Here is a 23,901-nt window from a genome sequence, read left to right on the forward strand (position 1 = left end):
CAAAAAACTGATCTCGGACCTTCATCAACTCAGGGTAAAGCTGAAGATGTCCACTGAACCATTTACTGGCAGCCTTAGGTCTCTCCGCCTTGGTGATGAAGCGGAACAATGCCTCGATGATGCAAACTTGAAATTCATAATCTGAAAAGAGGTAATTGATAACTTTAAAAAAAGAGAGAAATGCCCATGGACCATGAAACTACATGTATGCCATAAAATTGAGATTCTTAGTGTTTTCCCAATGAAAGACGAAGAGGTCACCATCACTATGCCAGATGATCAGACTATACCAAGACAATATCCATCTCGTTCCATGGGAGGATGAAATATGCAAGGGTCAATTTGTCAAAGCAGAAATTCTAATGTAATCTATTCTGGATGCCCCAACAACCAGTGGCTTCAATCATGGAGAGTTCTGGTCAGTGACATCACTTCTTCAAATACTTGAAAACATGACATGGGTTTCCTATTCTGCTTTACAATTAGAACAAATGACATCACTGGCAGCAACTCCTCAGGAAGGGGATGATTAATTCCCAAGTATTAGCCCTTTATAAAACTTTATTCAGATTCATCAGCAGGCAATTAACCGAGGTGGGCCAACAAAATTCTGCATAAATGAAGTTGTCAAGAAAGTTAGCCTGAAATGTTTAAAGTGGATTCCAAAAAGTTTCTAAACCACACCCCTGCCATCCAATTGTTTCTGACAATGGTCCCTCAGGCTATTCCACATTAATATGTTATAATTAAGAATAATAAGATGCTAATTAAAATGGAGTTTAATGACCAGCAACACCTTTCCTTGGTCAGAATGGCCAGTCCAGCCAGCCCCTTTGGCTGAAGTTCCTTTGTGGGAGGAGAATGATGGTTAAAGCATTGTCTGTGCTCATATGACGACCATGGTGACATCAGGAGGGAGTCATCCGGTGTCCAAAGCATTGGTTATCAGCAAGCAAATAAAACTACGATCCAAAGTATATCAGAGCAACAGACTCACTTTTTCAAATCCATCATACGGTAGAAGATTATCCATATCGCTTAATATCAGTTCAGAAAACAGCTTGAACAAAACACAGATTAAAATTTCCTTACACTACTTGTCAAAGCTCATCTCTGATTCAACCAACTGAGTTACACTAATTAGAGAGCTGTCTTTTCCATCCAAGATACCAACAACTGATCTGTGCCCATCAATTAATCTGACTGCAGAGACTCAAGGACTGATTTCAAACTAAGTAAACAAGATTAGAGTGATCCAGTTTACTTGAGCAGCGGTGACATTACAATAGAGGGATAATCTGCAATAATCACAGAGAAGCATATGCCAATTTTAGATACCGTTATCCTTGAAGATACAGATCCCAACCTGGCTTTAAGAAAATACCTGAGTGTTAACATGAAGCTAGCTTTCAATTCATATTTCAGCTGCGAGATTGACCCTTTAGACCCCTCCATCTGATCTGAACATAACAAAATATTCAGAATTATGCTGCTACCACAGAAGTCAGAAATCTTTATATTGTACTATTCAAAACTCCTGATACTGACCTCCGATAGTGAATAAAAGGGCTGCAAGGCTGTCCCTGGAATAAATAGAACAAATGCATGGTTACTGGTGAAAGCGTAAAGAAGGTGGACAACTCTGCCACAATTGTATCACGAGTCAGACATGTCCAAATAATGAAGAAGATTAAATTTCAATATGGTCACAGCTGAGTGAGAGTAGACTTGCTATTAGGCACTAATAGAGTCATGATCACACCGGTCCTGTCTACGACTTGACCCTTGGTCACTTCTACTCATTCCCTTCTTGCTATGCTTCGCTAACTTAACTGGCCAATTCAATTTTCAAATTTAACGTGATATCAATACACTGTCGGTGTCAGGGTGTCACTGACATGTGTCCAATGGTTTATTCAGGTATGCTTGAATGAAGACAAAGAAATTATACATGAATAACGGAGGATAGAAAACAGGTGCGACATACCTCAAACAGGCTAATGAATTATTGGCAATATCTTTCATACTCAGTATTGTAACACAAAGAGTGGGATGAGCACATTTAGTTTACTTGTCATTGAAGTCACCACATTTTAACAGTTGGAGACTTCAGTCATTTAGCCTTTTGATCTTATACCACAACTTACAAGAGGTAGGGAATTTCTTTGCAGCTCTGCAGGTATTCGCGACAGGCCACAAAACTACCTTCCAAAAGGTTATTGAGCGTCTTAAGGAGCTGAAACATCATAGAAAAACTATTTTACCATTGTACCTTTTAAAAAGATAGCTTCATCCTAAAAGACGTCTAAAACAACAAATATTGTCTGTAGCTGCAATAAAAAGTACTTGTCTGCAGTGACCCAATGTGTCTTGGTCCACCGCCAGACTTTTACAAAAGACAAACCCCTCATAGAGTGACAGACTGTTTCAAACTAGCTGGAGTCCAGCAACAGGGTGTATGGCAACCAGATTTGAAATTTGACCGCTAACTCAACAGGTCAGAAAAACAGTTTAATTACACAAAATCGCATTGACATCCACAGGAAAAAAGGTCCCTTCTAATCATCCAATGATACCTGGTAGTGATCTGATACTATTTCTAACAAGTGGAAATCGCTCCTTTAGAATAAGAACGGACCGTTTAGAGATAATCACTGGGTGCAACATCGCCCTAAGCGGAGGGTCGGAGCAGAAAGGAGAAAGCCGCAGCTTACAAAATTACAATTCATTATTAGCAATGAAGTGACCAACGTTAAGAAGTCTTCAATATCAAAATATCATTTTATTATTTTAGTGGTATTTCACCGGTGAAATGATGTTGCCGGGAGATGGGATATTTTCTTAATTGATAACAAGAGTCTGACCTTCGCATGCCCCCTCTAAATAGTGCAGCTAAAGAAACTGCCCACTCTTTTGTAAAGGCGAGGGGTATATTGACGGTGCGGGAGCATCCAGAATGAGAATGGCCAGTTGGAATTTAACAAGCAAGGGGCAAACATAGATAAAGGTAGGGGCATCTTTAACTTTACTTGTGATGCAATTATTCGTTTAAATCTTCTGATATTTTTTGCACATTTATTTTAATATAACTCAGAAACACGATTTAGCAGAAGTTATTGAACAAGTAAGTTCAATATTATGTTTTATTACTTATTGATACATATATTCATGATTTTTGTGTAATGAGGGCCTCAAATGATTGACGTCCAAACTGGTGTCTTTTGTTGAGATGACATAATCGGCATGGCCTCTTTAGCTAACTGTATGGACAGAAACAGATGATCACACATCAAGAATCCATGCTTACCTCTAGTTTTGTAGGAAATGAACACATCTCCATCAAAATGATCCTCAACAACTTAGTGGCAAACTTTTCAACCATGACAATTTTCTCTACAAAAAGAAGGGAATATTACAATAAGAGTGACAAAAAGAAGTTATTTTAGTACTTGAGCATCCCAGCACCAGCTCCAAGTAATGCACAGCCCCTCAATATTGCATGATTCTTTATAGTTGGGTTGTGCAACACTTGGTCTATGTACTGTAATGTGTTATCTGCCACCGGTACACTGGATCTCCATCTGAGCAGAGACAGAAATCCTCCCAACAAATGAGGAGTTCATGTTAAACAGCTTAATGCTGATATGTTGATGAATGTCCTGGAATTTTATCATGTCTGTGTCAAGAGGGATCTCTTCTTCTCTATCACCTCTTCATCAAATTGAGCTAATTCCATAGAAAATCATTCGCCTCAAACCTACAGAGCCGAGGACAATTAATTTCATCCTCACAGTTTGGTTGCTATTCTTTGCACTAGTTGATTAGTCCAAACAAGACATGGCAGAGCTTCACAGCAACCGTATTAGTAACAGGGATGTTTGCTTTTGGTAATTGGGATAGACTTGAACAATAGACACTTAACACAAACAATGATCGCAATAGCTTCATCCTTTTCTCATTCTTGTTCTACGTCATGGCGGAATGTTCTTAAAATTAAAATTGCCTGGTGGTGGAATCTAACTACCTGTACCATGTAGGAAACTGCCAATTTTTACACAATTTTAATCATTCTCCAAATAAATAATTTAAAATCAGTTGGATTTCTTTTTATTGTAATGCCAGTAGCAAGAGTAATCTGAGTCCAGGTAATGGGGCGTGTAACTCCCCTATTATCGAACTAAGAAATGTTACACCAAACTAAAAAGTAGGGGTTTTTATTTGCCTCAAGGGTTGGAATTTATGATTGTCACAATAAGACATGCACATCAATTATGCAAAATTATTAATTTTGCAGTCTCCTGGATATTTTCCGACCTTGACTTCATAAGACAGGGTTCACAGGTATTGGATTCCGACTAACCATAGTGTCTCATCATAGTCACCCATAATTATTTAACGGTGAATTTTGTGGTTGTTGGTTAACTTCCAATACCAAATGGCAATGCTGGGTATAATGATTGAAATTACTTTAAAGACATCATGCAACCTGCACAGACAATTATTGAGACATGCCAGAGTAACCAGTAACTTACCCATCGAGCCTAAATCTCCAATATTCTGAAGTGAAAAGACACAAGACATGAATTGAATTTTGTATTATCTGCACCATCTAATTGTTTGTTATCTTAGCCAGTGGCTTTAAAACACTAATCAGGTAAGAGCAATGTTTTCTCTCAGGCTTTTGCACAAAATGAATTGTGTGTTGATTCTGACTTTCATATTGCGAAATGCTATTAGAACATAATTCTCCTGGCAAAGGAGTAAATTTCCAAAGTTTTTTCAAGAAACACCTTCCAAAACTAGTTCTAGCACAAAACTTGCATTGGAGTTTGGATTTCTAAGATGAGTAAAGCAATACAAAGTCAAAAGAAGCTTACGTTCACACAGTCCAACACCTCATCCAGTAACGCTTCAGCCCCGGTTGTCCCATCACTCACTGCTCTCATGACTTTCTGATACAACTCTTCCATCTGAAAAAGTATAAAGAGCATCCATTCCAACAAAATACAATAATGATTACAATGATATTACATCATCAGGCTTCCACTTGATGATTTTTGATACCCATAGAGCAAAGAATAGAACAACAAGTAAACTGACAAACATTAAACTTACTAATAACAAATATTGTAGAAATATGTCTTGATATTCACAGAAAAACATGACAGAAATCTCTACCAAGTTGCTGTTTGTCAAATTGCCGTAGCGGTGGTTCCCTGCCAAGGTTTGAGCTTTATGTTCTTGTAACTTTCCAACATGATTTGATCTCAAATTTTGCCTCATCCTTTTGTTGTGCTGGAGCACCGCATACAATTTGATGACATCCAGTGAAATGACGCTTTACAAGTAAGTTATAGTCTTCCAGCACAGGTGAGAAAATGAAGTCATAAACAACCAGCAGGAAGATAAAACTTCTATTCAAAAACTCTTTTCAGATAATCGAGAATAGAATGAAAGGTAATGCTTTATATCAGTTGACCTCAACCATCTCCCAATTACATTTGCCACATGTCTTTTCAACGGGACAGCTTTTCTGTCATACACAATTGTTATCTTTGTTGAAAAGTTGAAGTATGGCAGAAAGCTTTCCATGAACAGTTTGTCAATAAACAAGTTAAAATCAGAATGAAAATTATACCTCAATTCAGTTTACAAAGCACAGATCAACAGAGGACACAATCATGAATGTCTGATGAATTCAGTTTCTAGTCTTGAGAGAGTGAGAAAGGTATTTTAATTTTTTTTATCATTATCCAAGAGGAAGTATTCATATTTTCTGGCTGAGGACGTAGTCCACCATACTCACCATTTCTGCCAGTCCATTTTTCATCAAGTACTCTACAGCTGGAGGCTCATCCTGCAACAGGTTTTGCACCACCTTCAGGAAAGTTTTAAGGTGATTTTTGTTGAAGTTTGGACATGCAATGCACTGAAAACGAAGCATCAGATTAAGGAAGTCATGGGGCCATGCAGTGGAAAAAAATTTTCTTCTGCACAACTAAAAAATGACAGATGTAGAACAAAACTTAGTTCCTAGGATCTGGTGTCTAAATAATTGATGATTGTGTATAACTACTTTGTAGGTGCAATTTCCATCCCTGATAAAAAAGAAAACTGCCTTGACCGAATACAACCTCAGCAAATGTCAGGTTTGCATTGTTTATTAGATGAATGCCTCATACAATGCTGTGACAGTGGTCGGAGAATTAAATGACTTTTTTATTAATTGACCGATACATGATCACATTGCATGCATTGTCTGTGGAGAGAATGTGTTTATAATGCGCTGCCTCTCAATATTCATCCCATCCCATTATAACAGTTAGGAAAACTAGAGTCACAAAAGTAACTCTGATTTTGAACAAACAAAATGTTAGGTTCGTAATTTTTCTGTGCTTGACTCAACAGATCACTGAGGCTCACTGATAATCAAGTATTGCTATACTTGATGTTCTGGTCTATATTTTAAAATCAGCTTTTATAACAGGATTTGTATTTTCAACCTTTGCTATCAACTCACCAAACTCAATACAACTGCACATATTCAATTAAAGTTGATGCAATGATTGAAATCCAGAATTAATCTGAAAATTTCAGAATTCTAAGATGGCCAATGGTCGACATCTGTTTTCAGACCAAACCCAGTGTGTCTTCATATGAATCAGCAAGAAAATTATAATGATTATGAAAGTGTAAATCACATCTTAATGGGCACTATATAAGCTAAGGCAAGAATCATTTATGCTAGGCTAACAATGGACCATAAACAGTATTGGAACAAATGCCGTGTTAAGGGTCCTGTCTTTCCCCGTCAAGTGGAAAAGGAGTGTGGTAGTCACGGATTGATAACAGCTATCCACTCTCTTGTAACACCTTCTTTCCAAACAAACAGAATGCTGCATAAAAATTCTTTGGGTTAAGTCAACTGCACAAGATCAAGAATGAGAGCCTCTCAACACTTAATGCTGCAAATTATTCCTTTGATATTGAAAAGATCTGACAAAGAATGATAGCTATAGCAATGCCACTTTATCATACTTGAAGGGACAACAAAAGAATACATCACATTTTAAGCAAAAATGTAATCTGATGACCTGATGAAAGTCAAGTTTTTGTTCTGAGATTTTTTAGGATGCCAATGCTAAAATCTCAGCTATATTTTGGTCCATCTGAGCATCTCAAAAAAACCGACTCCCCCTCTTATATTGATATACAGACCACTTGAAAGTGGTTCCTGAAAACGTGGTTGATAGTTTTAAAGTTGATTTCTTTTAAATTTATCAGCCTCCCCATACTTCCAAAGTATCAGCAGGGCAAGCAGAGGCCAATCTGCTTCATTTTAGCCCATTGTCAACCAGTTACCCAGGAGAATAACAGGTATGTCTTATTGGCATAATTATGTCATCATCCAAAATGCCAGAGGTAAATGGGCATTAGTAAATGAGAATGACCTCATAATTATTTTGCCTCCAGTTCACTCCTCATGATTGATGATCACATATCGCTCCTTAATTTACTTTTGATTTTCAAACAAATTTGGTCTTTATAAAAAAACAGATGTCAGTGCAGATGCATGGTACAAATTACTTGAATTGTTGGTTTTATCTTTTTATCTTGCCAAAATCCACCAACACAATGCCAATGGTGCCTGATAGCACATTGGCAGTGCTCAGAATTTATGTCAATTACTAATAGCCACCTTAAGGGGGTTGTGAACAACGTGGGATTGACCCTGTCCATGGTTTGTTGATACAAATGTGATACATGACCCTGTTTACTGTAGTTACTGAGAGTATGAAGCAGTAAGTTCCTAAAGAAAAATTTCAACAGTTTAGTTTTTCTCAACGTGTTCAAAATCCTGAACTGAATAACAGTGGAGTTCTCGAGATCAGATAACAGTATAATGAGACATTGTAAAGAAAACCTCAACAATGGGAGATGAAAAAAAATGTAAAGGTTGAATTATTAGATGGATGAAATATTGGTAGTAAAGATGGCCAGATAGGAGTTGTGAACAACTGCAACAACTGAGAACTGGAGCGATATCACTTCAAGAGGTGATTATCAACTCCTTTGATGCTGGAGATTGATTCTAGCTTCTTTTGAAGCAAACAAAGGTGTCTCGCATGCAAATTAGTTGTAAAGGATCTTGGATAACCAAGCTCGTAATTAACCTGACCTTCTCTGCCAAAGCTGGTGACCAGACAGGCCAGAACTCCATTATTTTGCACAACGGTTGTTTATGGATGACATGTCACATCTTGGTGTGACCTTACTATCGGTAATAATTTAGTAGCTGAAGATTTACATGATGTGCAATGAAAATTCAAATCATTATAGGTGCTTGGGGCAGCCTTTGCTGAAGTTAAAAGTTACTGTCATGCCTTGTCAAACTTTACAAACTCATTACAATAAAAAACTATCAAAACAAATTATCCATCAGATACCTTGGGAAAAATTCATGAATCTGTTTAAATAATGGGAATTTTGGCATTCACTTTTTTCCTTATAAACAAAGGTGTCTTTCACTCTGTGGCACGATTATAGTTGACCTACACTTGCCCTTGCCAATGGGTTGACAAGGCAATTTAGTTTCATTTGTACTGTGTAAAAATCTGATTTCAATTCAATGCCCCTAAGCTATTCAAAACTAACACTAAACAGGAAACTCGTTTTTTTCAGTAACAGAACTCGATGAATTTCAGTATCACTAATCAGTGTAGACTAAAAGTAAAGTTTATTCGCTTTTGATTTGAAATACTTCTACGTTCTATCACTACCACAACCAGCTTTTAATTACATTCGTAAAAAAATAATAAATTCATAATGATAATGCCATCTATTCTACTCATTACTCAAGGGAGCTAGGGAAAGCAATAACATTGTGTGGTTTGCTAACTACAGCACAGGTGAGGTAACACCATGACCATGCAGATACCTTTGCATGAAGTTTAGACAGCTTTTGTTCAATCTCCATGATAAATTCCTCTAATGCTGGTCCAGAAATCCACTTTGGTCTTGGGCCAGAGGTTTCCTGGAATGAAAATAAATGAGAACATGCATGCAATTGCAAAGAAAACAACAAAAATACAAGTTTGAAGTTGACATAGAGTAGACCTAGGCCTACCTAACGTTCACAATCACATCTAGCCTAGCCTACTCACTACTCAGACTACTAGTACTAGGCCTAGTGAGATAATGACGTTCAAATTTTAAAAACACTTCATTCAGTCAACATAACAACGGTCAACTTGACAATCGAATTGATTCATAATATAATTAAAAGTCATTGTTTTTGTTGCAATGCATTCAAGATAGGATCATCATGTGCACTGATGCACGGCGATGAGGGATGACGTTGGAGATGGATTTCAACCTTAAAAAACACAGATTAAATTCACCATATCACTTTGATTCTTACGAAGATTAGCAACTCTGTATTTACTTTATTACAACCAAAATCGATCGAATCAGGTTGTAAAGGCCCATGACGCAAAGAAACCAGATAAAAAGCTGAATTTCAATGACTGGAGTTTGCCGCTGTTGACAAAGCAGACGATGCTTCTAGCTTTCGACCTTTGACCCGCGCACCTGCGCGCACTTCCGCATTCAGCCGCCGATTCGTACCTCGTGTGGGATTTTTCTTATGAGGAATGACGAAAGGGCGTGGCACTCCAGTAAAATTGTAGCTAGTGTGGCTTAACTTTCAAACTGTTTTACCCAAAGGAAAAACCTCGACAGAAACAGAGGCATAAGTCTACTATCTGGTGATCTGTAGAAGAAAAGATGAAGCAAGATTGACGCTTATAAGTAACCGCATGGTCTTCTCATGCCCATGAGTTACCTCTTCTATGCTCGACGCTTCGGACGACTCACGCCGAGATGCTGTTTTTATGGTAATCTACTCTTGACGCCGCTCACAAAGTGCAATCCTCGGAGTCACACACAAATTTCAAGCATTGAAGAGGAACAAAATAGAAAGATTACAACTGCGCGGACCATGACTTCAACCATCATAGGCCATACTCTGAAGTCAGAGTAGGAGTTCACAAATTTGCGAAGCCCCTCTATTTTTCCCGCCAACCGTCGTTCTCTCTGCCGAAATTAGTCCACGATTGAGATAATGATGGACGACGAAAGCAAAACTCCTTTAGTCCGACCATGACCTAAACATCAGAAAATCGCTGCATAAGAAAAGAAATTCACCCTCGGGGTCTGGGAGTCTGGCTTCCGCGGCAGGAGATTCTCCCTTGGCGTATTACGCCAATTTTCCTCAGAATGAACTTTTTTGAAAGACCAATCTCATTCAACGATTATTCATACATGATTATATCACAGACTAAACGTTTCGTCATTTAGTTTGGTTGGTTTTGTTCAGGACAGACTGGTCGGAGACGAAGTATAGCGTGCGGAGACATCTGAGGACAAACGAAATAGCGAATAGACGTCCGACTATACGTTGCCGCAGATGGGTTTATTCGGAAAGAAAAAGTAGCTCATTGATGATACATGTAGGATTACGTTTTTGAACCAAGGCTTTTTCGATGGTTGCAAGGCAATGCGAGATTCTGACCAGATTGTCTCCGATGGATAAAGTGGAGTAAAACTCCAGATTAATCGCCGCTTTGATCAGAGGACTGCATGGTGTGACGAACGCGCACCTCCCCACTACCAACAGGGAAGGCTGTCCTTACTTCGGGGTGACGTTCCAATATCGAAACGGCCGAGATCTATGCATTTGAAAGTTCGGCCCTTTTCGTTGGTCGTTACTTACTGTGCTCTTAGGTAAGTGGAACCAGTCAGTTTTTCCCGTTGTGCTTCTACATTGTACATTTTGTGTTGTTAAAACAACCAATTAATGAACATATCGTAGCCATGGCAGTTGTTGCAACGCGTTTTCCGATCAGGGTTGTAAATAATATCCAGTCTGATCAGAACGGTTGATGGTCTCATATTTCTTCTGGTTAGGCAACTGGTCCAGGTTGTACGAAGTCAATCGACCAATACACATGGTAAGGTTCCAGTTTTTAAAAGAATATGGCATCCTCGTCAGGGACAGAGAGTTGTGTCTACCACGGACATGCGCAAGGAGGAACAAGCCTCCTGCTCAATCAAAACCCAATTTATCCAATTTATCCGCATGATAGTTTATGTGACCGCATCTCCCCATATCCGCGCGGTTAGATACCCTTGTCTCCGCCTCCCCGAGTCCGGAGCACTAGGCAAACCCGGGCGGCCATCACGCTACAAAGGCCACCTCCGGCGGGATGGTTGGCTCTTGCTTCCAACTAAAGCAGCCATGACAAACCAATGGGGAAACCAGTCCGTTGTCACAACCTACCCACAATACGCTGTATACGTAAAATCATTTTTAGATTTTAATTTATCGCATGATTTGGTGCATTAGTTACGAAAAGGTACGAATCTCAAATACGCTTTTGACTTATGGTAGAACGCCCCCGGGCAAGGTGGCGCGAAACAAATCAACACGACCACGTCAATGATATTTACATCGGAGCAGCCGAGGACACAATTCGTTTTACAGAAATTTGTCCGCGATTCAAGATTTCGTGATCTATAAATCATCGTGTGTTTTTGATTTTTATTTCGCCTGCACTGAAAAGGTCCGTGTCTCTGTACGACTGCTTCATTGTGACAAGGCGGAGAAAGTCTGGTTTCGTTTAAAAAAATTGTCCCCGAACTAACCAGGCACAGACGCCTTCACTGAAGCATCGGGATGAGTTGCGGGCGGGGCGGCCTCCATACTTTTAAAACAATTACATGTAGATCCATAAAAAAACCCCACAAAGTTAGTAAATTTTTTGAAGAAACATTCAAATCGAAGACAGCTTTGTTATTGTCCCAGTCGTACACTAGTGTTTTGGTACATCTTTTGGTTGGATTAAGCACTAGTCTCTGCAACCACAGCTTGCTGGGCGCAGACAAGGGCTTAGCCGCCAACTTGTGCACAACATCGTGAATCTCTGGAGGGACTCAGATAAAATCAAACTCATTGACAAATTACACGTAATTAGCATAATGAAATCTCAAGTAACCACTCAATACTCAGTACCAAATTAAGTTGCAATCAATCCAAGTGAAGATGAGTTGCGGTCTTCTTCGGCTGAGTTTGAGCGCCAACTGTTCAAAAGTTACCGCCGCATTCACACTTTTTGCTCGTTGAATAAAAAGCGCCATCAGGTGGACAATCGATGATCTAAAAAGCGCGCCTCTTGAGCCGATGCGCGTCTCAGTGCGGACGCGAAAAGACAGGTTGTTCTCAACTTTCCGCGGTCAGGTTTCGACGTGAGGTGCGTATGACGAGATGAAAAACACATACATTATTCCTGTTTGAGTGTCAAGCACCTTTTTCCATGGTTTTCTCTCATAATAAAGTAATTGCGCACTGCTCCCGTCCACATTGTGTTCTTTGGTTGAGTTTCATCCGAGAACGGGTGTCAGACGGGGCTCCTGATCATTCCACCTGGCAGACAAGTGCGATTTTCTTTATACTACTATAAAAGATTGTGACAATTTATTAACATTTGCGCTTATTTGCATTAAAAGACCATTTAATAGCTTTGTTGTGACCGAGAACCCAAGTGTCTGCCCTGCAGTAGACACCAAGTCGGCCAGCTGCAGCGCGATCCAGACGCTCAGCAAGCTAAATCACGTGCTCATGATGAAGAAAAGTTGACATTTAAGTTCTCTGTCGGAAAAAATAGTAGCAGGAGGTTAAGAAAATCGATATTGAACGCCGACAAGCAACTGCCGTCTCTAAGGCAGAATAGCATCTAAATAAGAGGGGCGTGGAGGCAGGTTCTGGTCCCGACATGTGGTGGCTGAAGTCAGGACAAACTTCTGCAAATGTTGTCTGGTTTCGGAGCAGAAATGACCGTCGTTAGCTTGTTTATCTTGTAAAGATAACTAAAACAAATCTTCAACGTCCCTTTGTCTAAAAATAAACAGTTTGGAACGCAGCAAACCAAATGATGCATTGTCTTATAGAGAAAAGGACAAGAGGGACCAGAAGACGAAATGACGAAGACAAATCCTTGCAAAAATCCTCGCGACCCCCCAACCCCCTTGAAATAAAATTTGTGAATGTTTTGAAAGATCTGCGCGCTGTTAAATAAATCCGATATTCTCTTCTTCAAAAGCGTGTATTCCACTTGCAGATATATGGGTGGGTTAAAATTTGACAGGGTCCATGATTGTCACAACCGAAATCTGACTTTTGGGGACAGAAACCAAAGTTTTCTCACTCTGGGCGAGTTGGGAGTCTCTGTCAACCTGGCTTCTACCAGAACAGCCGTCTGGGGAAGAATAGGAACACAAGCATAAAAAATAACAAGCTGCCTTTGTCAATGACAGGTGCAACGGGCCGTTGATTGCCGGAGAAACAAAAGTCCTCGCAAACAACTGAACGGCGTGCGCTACCATTGGTTGGTGGCCTTCTGAGTCAGTCAAAAGTCCTATCTCATATAGCCTGTAGCTCGCCACGCAACTCGTATATTGACAGATATTTGCAATTGAAATGCACGATTAAAACTTTGTGACAGTGGGAAACTATAGCTTTGTGTTAGTTGGCGGTTTAAGTGCTCCGCGGTGAGAGGCGACGGGAAGTTAGTGTACCACGACTTGGAGGAGACAGGACAACGACATCAGGCCAGGTAGGACGTTTCACCTTGCTATTTAGTAGTTTAATGTCTATCAACACTACGTAATGCGTTTAACTCTGGCATATTAGCCGCATATTTGCTGAGTAACGTTATAAGATTTGCTGGCGGCGAGACGCCCCTGTCTTCATCGCGCGCATCGCAAATTCGAGCTGTTGTGAGCGGGTAGTTGAGCCTAAAAATAATTGTATTTGGCGCCATTTTGAACAGAGCAACTTTTAAGCATTTACTGAGCGTGCCTAATGGCTGAAGATCGATGACGCCGGTCACATGCTCCGAGGCGGACTACTTTCGAGACTGGAGAGTCCATGGTGTCTTCTCTCTGTTCGGGGCGGGGGTTTTGAGGGCTGGTTTTGGAAATAATCAATATTATGAGTTACCATCAAGATCTATGTTTGTAATGCGACTTGTTTTGTCTTTTGTTGAAATGTAGGACAGTTATACCAGTGCTAATCTCGGCAAGGTTTTGAAGCAGTTTCACGTTTGGGTGTTCGTAATGGGACAGGGACAGTTTGGCTTCTTGTCATCTCATCTCAGGTTAAACCTCTCATCGAGGTAGATTAATGTCTCATCTATTGTTCCCGTTCATGCACTGTTTACTGATTATGCAAGCCGGAAAGATCAATGTAGGCGTAGTGTTTTCACTGTTCAGCCTGTGGATCTTTTGTCTGGATCGCGTTTAGTGTAGCTCACCGTCCGCGCTGAGTTGTTCGTCTTGTCCTCGAGGTGACAACGTCAGGACAGCTAAGGGCACCATGTTGTTTCATTGGGTATTTGTATAGCAATGTTATGTCGATAAAGGCACCATTTTAAAATAGGACGGGGGAAAGTAATGATGGCATTGATGGTATCAGTCGGGGGCCTCTTACCTTGGTCATGATACGACGATTCTAACGCCTTCTCAATGTGTTGTCCCGTCTTCCACGAGACGGCCGGCGACACGTATAATAACATTATGCGGCTTTTCTTGTCCTCAACTCTTTTCGGTTCATCTGCGAGTCCGGTTGTTTTGTGTTGTTAATACTGTCCCCGGAAGCAATGTGAATATAAAGTGCTTCTGTGAGAGGTGCTTGGCGTCCGTGATTGTATCCATAAAAGTAGAATCATTCTTCCATCATGTTGTGACTTAGTTTTGGCAGAGTCTTTCAATCTAGCTTTGGATAAACGACAAGTCTCTTTTACTTTCCCCAGGGCGGGGTGTGGCTCATTAGGTAAACTATGCCATTGTTGATGGTGCTTGTGAGATGGCTTGATTCAATGAATGCATATACATGTACATGTACATGTTCATGTATTCCAGGAGGATCCCAATGCAACGCGATCTTTGAACATCAAACTTTGAACGTTGAACGTTGAACTGAAATAAACTTCGAGTGAGAAGAGGCTATACTTCAAAGACAACCAGTGAAGTTAATGTAAGATTCCAGCGAAGTGGCCGGTTTTGTGCTGCTACAGGTGGCGGCGATCAGTGGCGATCTGGGGTATTAAACTTCGCCCACTTATACTCACAACCTTGTTGTGCCTTTAAGATCTTTAACACTAACAGCAGGGCCCAAAATTGTGGTGCCTCTGACGCATCATTGTGTGTTTTCAAGAATGAATTGATTTTTTGTGAATACGTGTATTGTAATGAGGGGCAGGTAGGGACAATTATAGAGACTATGCGCTTCTGGTGCCCATCCACAAAAAGTCCTCCTATGAATGCATCAGGGTCAGGTTTCACCACATTTGCCGCTCTGACAATTGCGGAAAAAATGCAGCTGCTAAAAAACTTCGTTTGAATTGCAACATGATACACTCAAATTTTCACTTCCGCTTATTTTTTATGGGAATAAAAGTTAAATAGAACTTTTAAAGTGTTGGCAACCAATACCATTTAAATGGGTTTATGACACGTAAAATTTCAGGTCAACAAATGAGTTCTAATCAAACTCGAGTTAATAGGACTTGATTTTTCTCCTTATACTCATGCAGGAAGCGCTTCGGGTGAGTCGCTGCAACATTTTGCCCAAAACTGCCAAAGTTTTAGGAGGTTGTGACACGTGAAATTTGAGGTCACTGATTGGCTTAAATTGTCTAATCGACGGCAACAGAACTGTGCTTTTCACACTTTTTGAAAAGTGCGACACTCCTGTCTCTTTGATGAAGGTGCGAATCGAGGCCTCGGGTCTCACCAGCCTGAAAAGTGAAACCCAGCATTACACAAGGGACTCTCACAATAAATTGTTGGTTTAAGTATCATATTTCACGTGCAGTGTGGGTTACGTAATAATTTCTTTCTCCATGTTTTGTCCTAGGTTGTTACAGGACTGAACTTCCAAATAAAGACCTAGCACGCGTTCGCAACCCCCATCCTATCCCAACCACCAAAACCAATTCCGATCTCTCTATTTGTTGAGCTTATTTCAAACTCAAACGTCTTTGTTACCGTCTTTGATTTGCTGTCAAATCTAAAACGGTGGGTAATTCGAGATTTAAGGTTTGCAAATCTTTGTTATGGTTAATGTTGAGTTAGATCCAAATATGTTTTCTTTCGACAAAGTTTTCACCAGTCGATCCAAATGGCATCATCAAGTCGGTCTGCTTTCCGTTAGATGGCGGCAGCAGTGGATATCGAAGTTAGGTTGTCCGGGACGCCCGGGATTTCATTCACATCTGATTTCTGTTTGGCGGTCTGTTTGAATATCTTTGCGAATCTGCGCGATTGTCCGCAGGATTCTTTAACAAAGCAATAGAAAGTATTGAGGGCAGCAGCTCAACGGTCTGGTAAGGACAAAGCCGCAGCCAGAAGACTTCAACCTATTCGTAAAACAGAGAACCAACTAAAAATGTGGTATGTCAACGAAAATGTCCTTCCTGTCAAGTCATTTATAACTCATTCTGTCACCTGGCAACTGGCAACTTGAATGAGCCACGGAAAGTGATGAATCATGCTTACTGTAACCGGTGTGGTCAAGCATCGGTTGCCAGGTTAGGCCGGACTTGAGAAATTGGATGGTCCTGGTGCACGTTTGCAATCATTTCCGATCGGGCCGGTGTCCAACAATATTTAACGTCAGATATATTTTCACGGATCATCCATTGCTGATCATCTCTTGTCCTTCTCGCAGTTTCTTTAAACAGTAATTTGACGATTTCAATATAATCCTCACTCCGGGAACAAACGACGTGTAGAGTGGTCATACAAAGTGCAGGGTTGTCATTTGACACAGGTTAAGACTCTTGACATGTCTGTCGCTGGCGTTGGCTGCCCAAAGAACAACCGGCCATCCAAGCCCACGTCCCCTCCATGCAGGCAGTGAAGTTGCCTCGTGCGTGTCAACTCCATTCTCCCCCGCTGAATGCGCTTTTTCAGCCAGAGTATTTTCATCATGAGCTGCGACTGAAAGTTGTTGAGCGTCATGTTTCACAGAAAGATGCTCATCGTTCACAAAATGGCAGCGCGAGTCGCACCTGTGTGTACATACTTGAAACAAGGACTTACCACCCACTATTGTGCGCCACAATCCGACTGCAACCTGCCAAAGTTCTCAAAGATGAGTTCACCTACTTGAGTTCAAGTCTGCCAGTGTAATAAGAGGTCAAGAATTGGTTAATATCACGTGGAAGAACCTTTACACCCAATTCGGATGAGGACTGAGAGATCATTTTGTTGACATGATGTCACGTGTGATGCTTGTGGCGTCTCCGACGTAGTGAGGGTTGCGGATGTTCAAAGAGGAGTCGAGTAGTTAACCATGTTGGAGTTTTTCGTGTTATTTATTCGTGCAACTTTTCATACAGAAATTTCTCATTAAGGGCCTCAAGCCTTATGTTCAGTAACAGGAATACAAATGGGTACAAAAAATGACACACACACTGCCAGACACTGCCAATAATATCATCAAGGGCCAACTCAACGAAACCTGTGAAGAACCATCCTGGCGTAACCCGTGGTTTTCAATATACTCCCCCTGTCGAATAATGGGGAAGAACTTACATACATGTACGTGCTGCCGTCTAACGTATGATGTTGTAACTAAACTAAAACGCTTTGTCCTCGGTGGATGTGATGATGTATGCGAACGGGATTGTATTATTGCTGGAATCAGAACAGGTTTTTTTTTCATTTACTTTGATTGCCTATGTCACATCCACAATAAGGACTGACTAAGAGTTCAAAATTGTTGTATCTAATCTGAATCGGGATCTGAATCCAACTGGCAGCCGTTTGCCGCCTTCAACCGTCCAGTGGCGCCCCTCTGTCTTCTTCATAAACTTGCCTGGTAAGGCCGAGAATCGTACTCCTTCGGTTGTTAGGCGGATGGAAAAATCGAAAGCATCACAATTCTCATTCTGTAGAAGCTGATGACATTTTTTTCAAATAACCGTACACGTGAAAAATATGGGACAGTTAAACAAAAGTCACCATGAAACCAAACAATGGACACATATTGGGTAACCAACAGTCTTTCCAGCGGACAATGTAACCATGATTTTCAAAGGAACAATTTTCTGTATCATTACGTCATAACCCCCAAATAGCGTATTTATATTAGTTTGATATCGCCTCGGATACGCGGGTTTGTCCACGATGTGTTTTGCCCGACAGATTGTCAAGGGAGAGGTGTTATCACAAATGGCGGTAATTTCACCCCTATCAATTGTGACACACCTGCACCCATGTCTATTGGCTGTAACGTTATATCAATTCCTCTTCGTCGAAACCCTTTTTAGTTCTTCCCTTTCACGCCCTGTGCCCCTCCCAAAGACTAACTTTACTCAGTGTAATGACAGCCGAATAATTCTATCTCTCATTCAGATACATGTAGGACCCACATAATCAATCATACGATGTCAAATATAAAATTTCATGAGAAATTTCGGTCACTGATTCCTAAAATCTTTTAAACATTATAATAAATCATCATAGTTCTCAGCAGTTCTCAGGAGTTTCGGGAGGCAAATTTATCGCAATGCATTCAATACAGGCCTTCGCAAGTTGTCGTTAGGTAACCACCAACAGCAATATTGCATGGGCTTCTCTCTTCTTCTCGGTTAAACCCACGATCATACCAATATGTTTTCCGTCCAATTAGACGTAGGTAATCCTCAGATGTGGCCTAAAATTATCATTGTTTGTACCCATGCGTTCATTTCTCCCGTAGCGACGTTTGATTTTCATATGGCCCATTTAATAAGCAACCCCTAATAAAGTAAATGGGCTCACGTGTGGGCCGCGTATCAATCACAACATTGGACGTTTTTTGCTAATAAACACACCTATCAACCCATAAGACAATATCAACCTCCAAAAAACGACCCCAGAGCTTCGGATCAGTCACTTTTAAGTTACATGTTGGTGCTGCCCACCCTGTGTAGCTGGCGGCCTCACCCGATCTTTTGACTAATTGTACCTTTGAAGACGGACACGAACCCCAAATCACAGAAACGAAACTCGAGATGTTTTTACTTAATTCAGCCGTAAAAATGCTACATTTACTATTGACGAAAATGGCGACCAGGAAAATCGACACCAAAAACTCAGCTGAGAAATTACAACCCGAAAATGTCATAATAGATCATAATAGAAACGGAGTAATTTCTAGTTGAAAATGAAAGAGTCGGCAGCCCACCCTTTGCAATATGCGAAGACACCAAAGGCATGGCTGAAGCTCCACACCTTCCAAGATTGCACAGCGCTTGGAGGTGGACAACCTGTCTGACCCGGGTCACCCGCTTTCAAACTCATTGCCCTTTCATCACCTTCTTCCTGAAGGGATTTCAGAGGCTGAAAAGTGGTAACTTAATATTTTCGACCAGATTCGATTTCATCTGAAAGATTGAGTTTCAGTTTTTCGCTGGTTCGCAGCATATGACGTTGTTATTGGGAATTGGTTAATGACATCAACGGATGCCGATGGCGTGTGCTCTTTAAGAAGAAAGGCATTACGTCTCTACATGTCTTAGAATCGCGAAATAAGTCCATAACAACTGCACACTTCATGAACCACAGTGGGGTGACTTTCCAAAAGTAGATTTCGTATCCTGTAGAACAAAAAAATGACACCTACACGAACAATCATAGAATTCCTTGAAAATAGGGTATTTATTGAGAACTATACCCCAAAGCCTGAGAACAGAAATACGTTTTTGAAGTTGGGCTTCCCTTTTCTTTCATATCTAGTCTTTCTTTGACCTGTAAGTTGGGTTTCTCTTTTCCGTCATTATATCACCAGTGAGTCTTTTTTTGACCAGGTCACTTGGGTTTCTGTTTTCATTCATTATATCATCAGTCTTTCGTCGGTGACGTGTTACTTGTAGTCAATTCAATCCGAAAGCATACATGTACGACGAAGTTTGTCGTTTCGCTTTCATGATTCTTTTGTTCTTTTTCCCGACAATAAAAAAATAGACAGACTTCTGGATGGGCCGAACTAAATGGGATTTAATTACCCAACAAACGCCTGAAATCTCGTGAATGGTCACACATTCGTATTAGATTTATACCAATTACCCTAACACTAAAAGCGAGACGGCCAGACACGGTCATACTGTTCAAACTTCATATCTTCATTGTCCTAAAGTAAACAAAGCCACGCGTCTGCAATTAGGGTTTAAACATTTAAAGACCATACATCGGTCGAGTCATCTTTAAATTGCTGGTAATTGCTAGATAGCCGATTGATTTCTTTTATAAAAAGTTATGTTAACATGGCCACCTGCATCGTCAGTGCCTTGGTCAGGGGACAACCTGCGGGACCCACATATCCCGGGCCGTCAAATCGCCTCCATAAAGCGCCAATCATGTGTAAAAACCACACGAAAGCTTCGTCTCAAGTGATACGGCCAATCATTTGTGGTCCTCAGTGTTACAAAAACCTGGTGAATTGAATCATTTCGATCATAAAGAGGCCGAAAGAGCTCAAAAACGATATCTCGGTTAATGGTTGCATCAAGTTGGGTTTGTCAACACTGCATACTTGTTGCGCAGGTGCCTGTGGAATAAGGATGTCTAGAAAGGCAGAAGAAGACATTTACATGTAACTTGTCAATAATAACATGTACACGTATTAATGTATTACACATGCTCATGTTGACACATCGCCGTCGTTTAGTCGTAAACATCTCATTAAAGTTCAATTTGCTATTCTTCTTGTTCAATCGAATAACTGGCAAATCATCCACGACACGGATTCATGAGCAGTGGCCCACCCCCTCTATCCAGAACTCTGCATTTGGTCCCCAAGTTGTTTTCGATTGAAATGGACCTCTGTTATCAGGACACCCCTCAATTAAGGACAGCAGTTTTCGTCCTAAGGGTGTCACTGCAACTGGTCGGAAATCGTCCAACGAACCCACCATGGTTCCGTGTGATCTATTTCAAATTTCCACTCGTCGCATTGAAACTATTACTCTATAGAAACTGACAGAGGCCCAGGTATTTTAATTAGAATTAACGACTTTGAAAGAAGTCTGATCAGATAAGAGAAGATGTGTTCAGTCCAAGGTCACACTAATCAACGAACTTTAAATCGTAATTGAGAGCGAAATATTTCAATCTTTCTCTGAATTGAGGCTATCGTGATTGGTAAATTTTCAATCCCCTCTCGCATTGAGGCGATCGGCCTTCTTAACGGTAGCTAGATTAGTGGGAGGAGAGAGTAAACCAACTCCGAGGTCAGTGGCCCCTGTTCAAGGCTTGTCCCTCTGTCCACAAGGAGCGTCCCTGTGACAAGCCAAGGCCAACAAACCAAAGGAGAGTCCGTCAGTTTGAGATTGACCCTCCGGTTATTGGACGACAGCACACTGGCATTTCTGATCAGTTAATCTCTCTACTACTGAATACTGATACGCAGAAAGATTTGTTAGCTTGGTCAATGGAGGAAGGAATGAGGTACTTATCCTTGAATATCGAAAGCCATCCTTTGGAGATGGACATTTTATTGTCTTAAAGGAGAAAAAAGCTTCAATCGCTATATTGCGGCATTGTCTTCTCTTGGTTGACCATGAGAAATCTATGTATACATCTACTTATCCTTGAACAGGAAAGGTCATTTCATTGCAGGTGAAATCTCGTTCCCTCCTTTGGCATCCCTGAATTGGTAGCAGCATTGTCAGTTGAAAGTCCGGCTTTCTCATTAATCCCAATGCAAGGTGCCGGAACAAGGTCAGCATTTTTTAAAGCACGAAACATCCAAGGACAAAACATAATCAAGGAACTCTGCCATAATGATGCTAATTGTTTTGACCTTTTCACTAACTATACTAACAATTTATATCGACCACATTCGGGTAATCCCACTGATCATTGCTCATAGCGACCACTTGCCAGTGAACCGGCAATGACAACGAGGAGACCCATCATTGAGAAGATGTTGAGCGGAGGGTTTTCTAAACAAAACCCCTCAAGATACTTCGGGTCCATTGGCCATTCGGACACATGTCCCATGAAGGTCAATTTGCTCTAACGATTATCAAACCCATCGTTGTCCATTATCTGAATGGTGCTAAACGGTTGTTCATAATCATGTCACACTCAAGGTTGTTACTACGGCCATAATATAGTCCACCGAAATTGGTTAACTGAAAAGGACGATCGGACAGTGTGCCGCGTGGTCGCTTGCCACTGAGAAGTCCTGCTTTCGTACCGGCGAGGTGTGTCCGTAGCGGCGAGTCAAGGGCATGTAAAGTACGACCTCCTCTGACGGAGCCACGTGGACCATGGTCAATCCACCAGGGATGACCACTTATGGCCCGGCGACCAGAAGGAAACATACGGTCAAAATATGTAATCCTCGGGCGGTGTCGCTCAGCGGACGTTTCATGGTTGAAACTGTTGAAATGCCATAATGACGCTCCTTTGGGTCCATTAACTAATTAGTGGTGGGGCTAATGAATAATATCAGGAGTGATTTAATGGGATCAAGTACCGTACACCGAGTAGAAACCATCAGTTACCTCTGACATCGAGGATGTACTCATAACTTCTCATGCAAGTCCTGTGCGCAAAAGGCATCGGAACAGTTACGTGGTCGGTATGCGAGTTGTCTTCTGGTAAAACTTGCATGCAGTTCAGCGACTTTACTAATGTTTCTACCACATCAATAGAAATGGATCTTTACTTGTAATCAGCGAGCATCCAGCTACTGTCTGTGTACTTTCAACGGACTTCATCAGATTAAAACGGAGATAATGTGATATGGCGGAAAATACGCCGCGGGAATAGGCGAGGAGGAACTACAGGGTAGTTTGAACGCTAGCATGCAGGCGATGATTCTGTCAGCACCTTGTCGAGGTGTGCCAGTACGACACGTCAAGGTCACAGTCTTTATTACCATGTCTGTCACAATAACGCTCCATGCAATAGCATCTCCATGCCTTTTGTTCCTGCATTAACCACGTCGCTTTGTGATAGCATCATAAGGTCGCCCAGCCATTATCCGCGCTGCTCCATATCTCAAGTTTGGGAAGAATCATTACGATCCAATGTCCTAAATGAATCGTATCACACTTTCTATCTCCTCAGTGGTAAATAGCTGATATGAGGTAACAATGATGGTTTGAGTGGGTAAGAATGGATGCTGTTTCGCAGAAGAGATTGTTACACAACATGAATGTTGATATTGTTAACCTGATTTGATTCACTCATTCAGCATCCGATGAACTTAAGATTTGTTGATGCGTAAGTCTGGCAAGCGGGGACCGTCAATAGTTGATTTTGGAACAGCATCCATGAACATGATATTTGAACTTTGTAATGAAGATCCTTTCTGACAGCAGAGATATCATGCAAATTACAGCCGTAAAGGGGTATTGGTGTGTCAGTTGCAACTTTGTAAAAGGATGAGACACATAAAGCACAGTATCACCTCTAATCAGTATATTGCTATCGCCTCGAAAAGATGTTCGTCGGAAAGTTCCCTTTTCGGTGGTGGAAGTGAGCGTATTACACCGGTTTATTTCATTGCATTTTTGTCCAATTCACTGCCGCATGCCTTAGTCAACCGGTTGAAATACTATTTTTGCAGAGAAATCGGACAACCTCGAAAATGACTTATTTGAATGCATCCAACATCCATATGACGATCACCGTAATGATAGTCTTACATTACCCAATGAAATGCTTTGTGATTAATCCAAGGTTTGCGGTAGTTTGAATTAATTTGCCAATTCAAACTTCATAGCCAAAAGGAAGGTCTCCGATCGCCGCCTTGTTATATTAAAGTGGTTCCCTTTGGAT

This window comes from Lineus longissimus, chromosome 4 (genome assembly GCF_910592395.1).
Source record: "Lineus longissimus chromosome 4, tnLinLong1.2, whole genome shotgun sequence".
NCBI classification, from domain to species: domain Eukaryota; kingdom Metazoa; phylum Nemertea; class Pilidiophora; order Heteronemertea; family Lineidae; genus Lineus; species Lineus longissimus.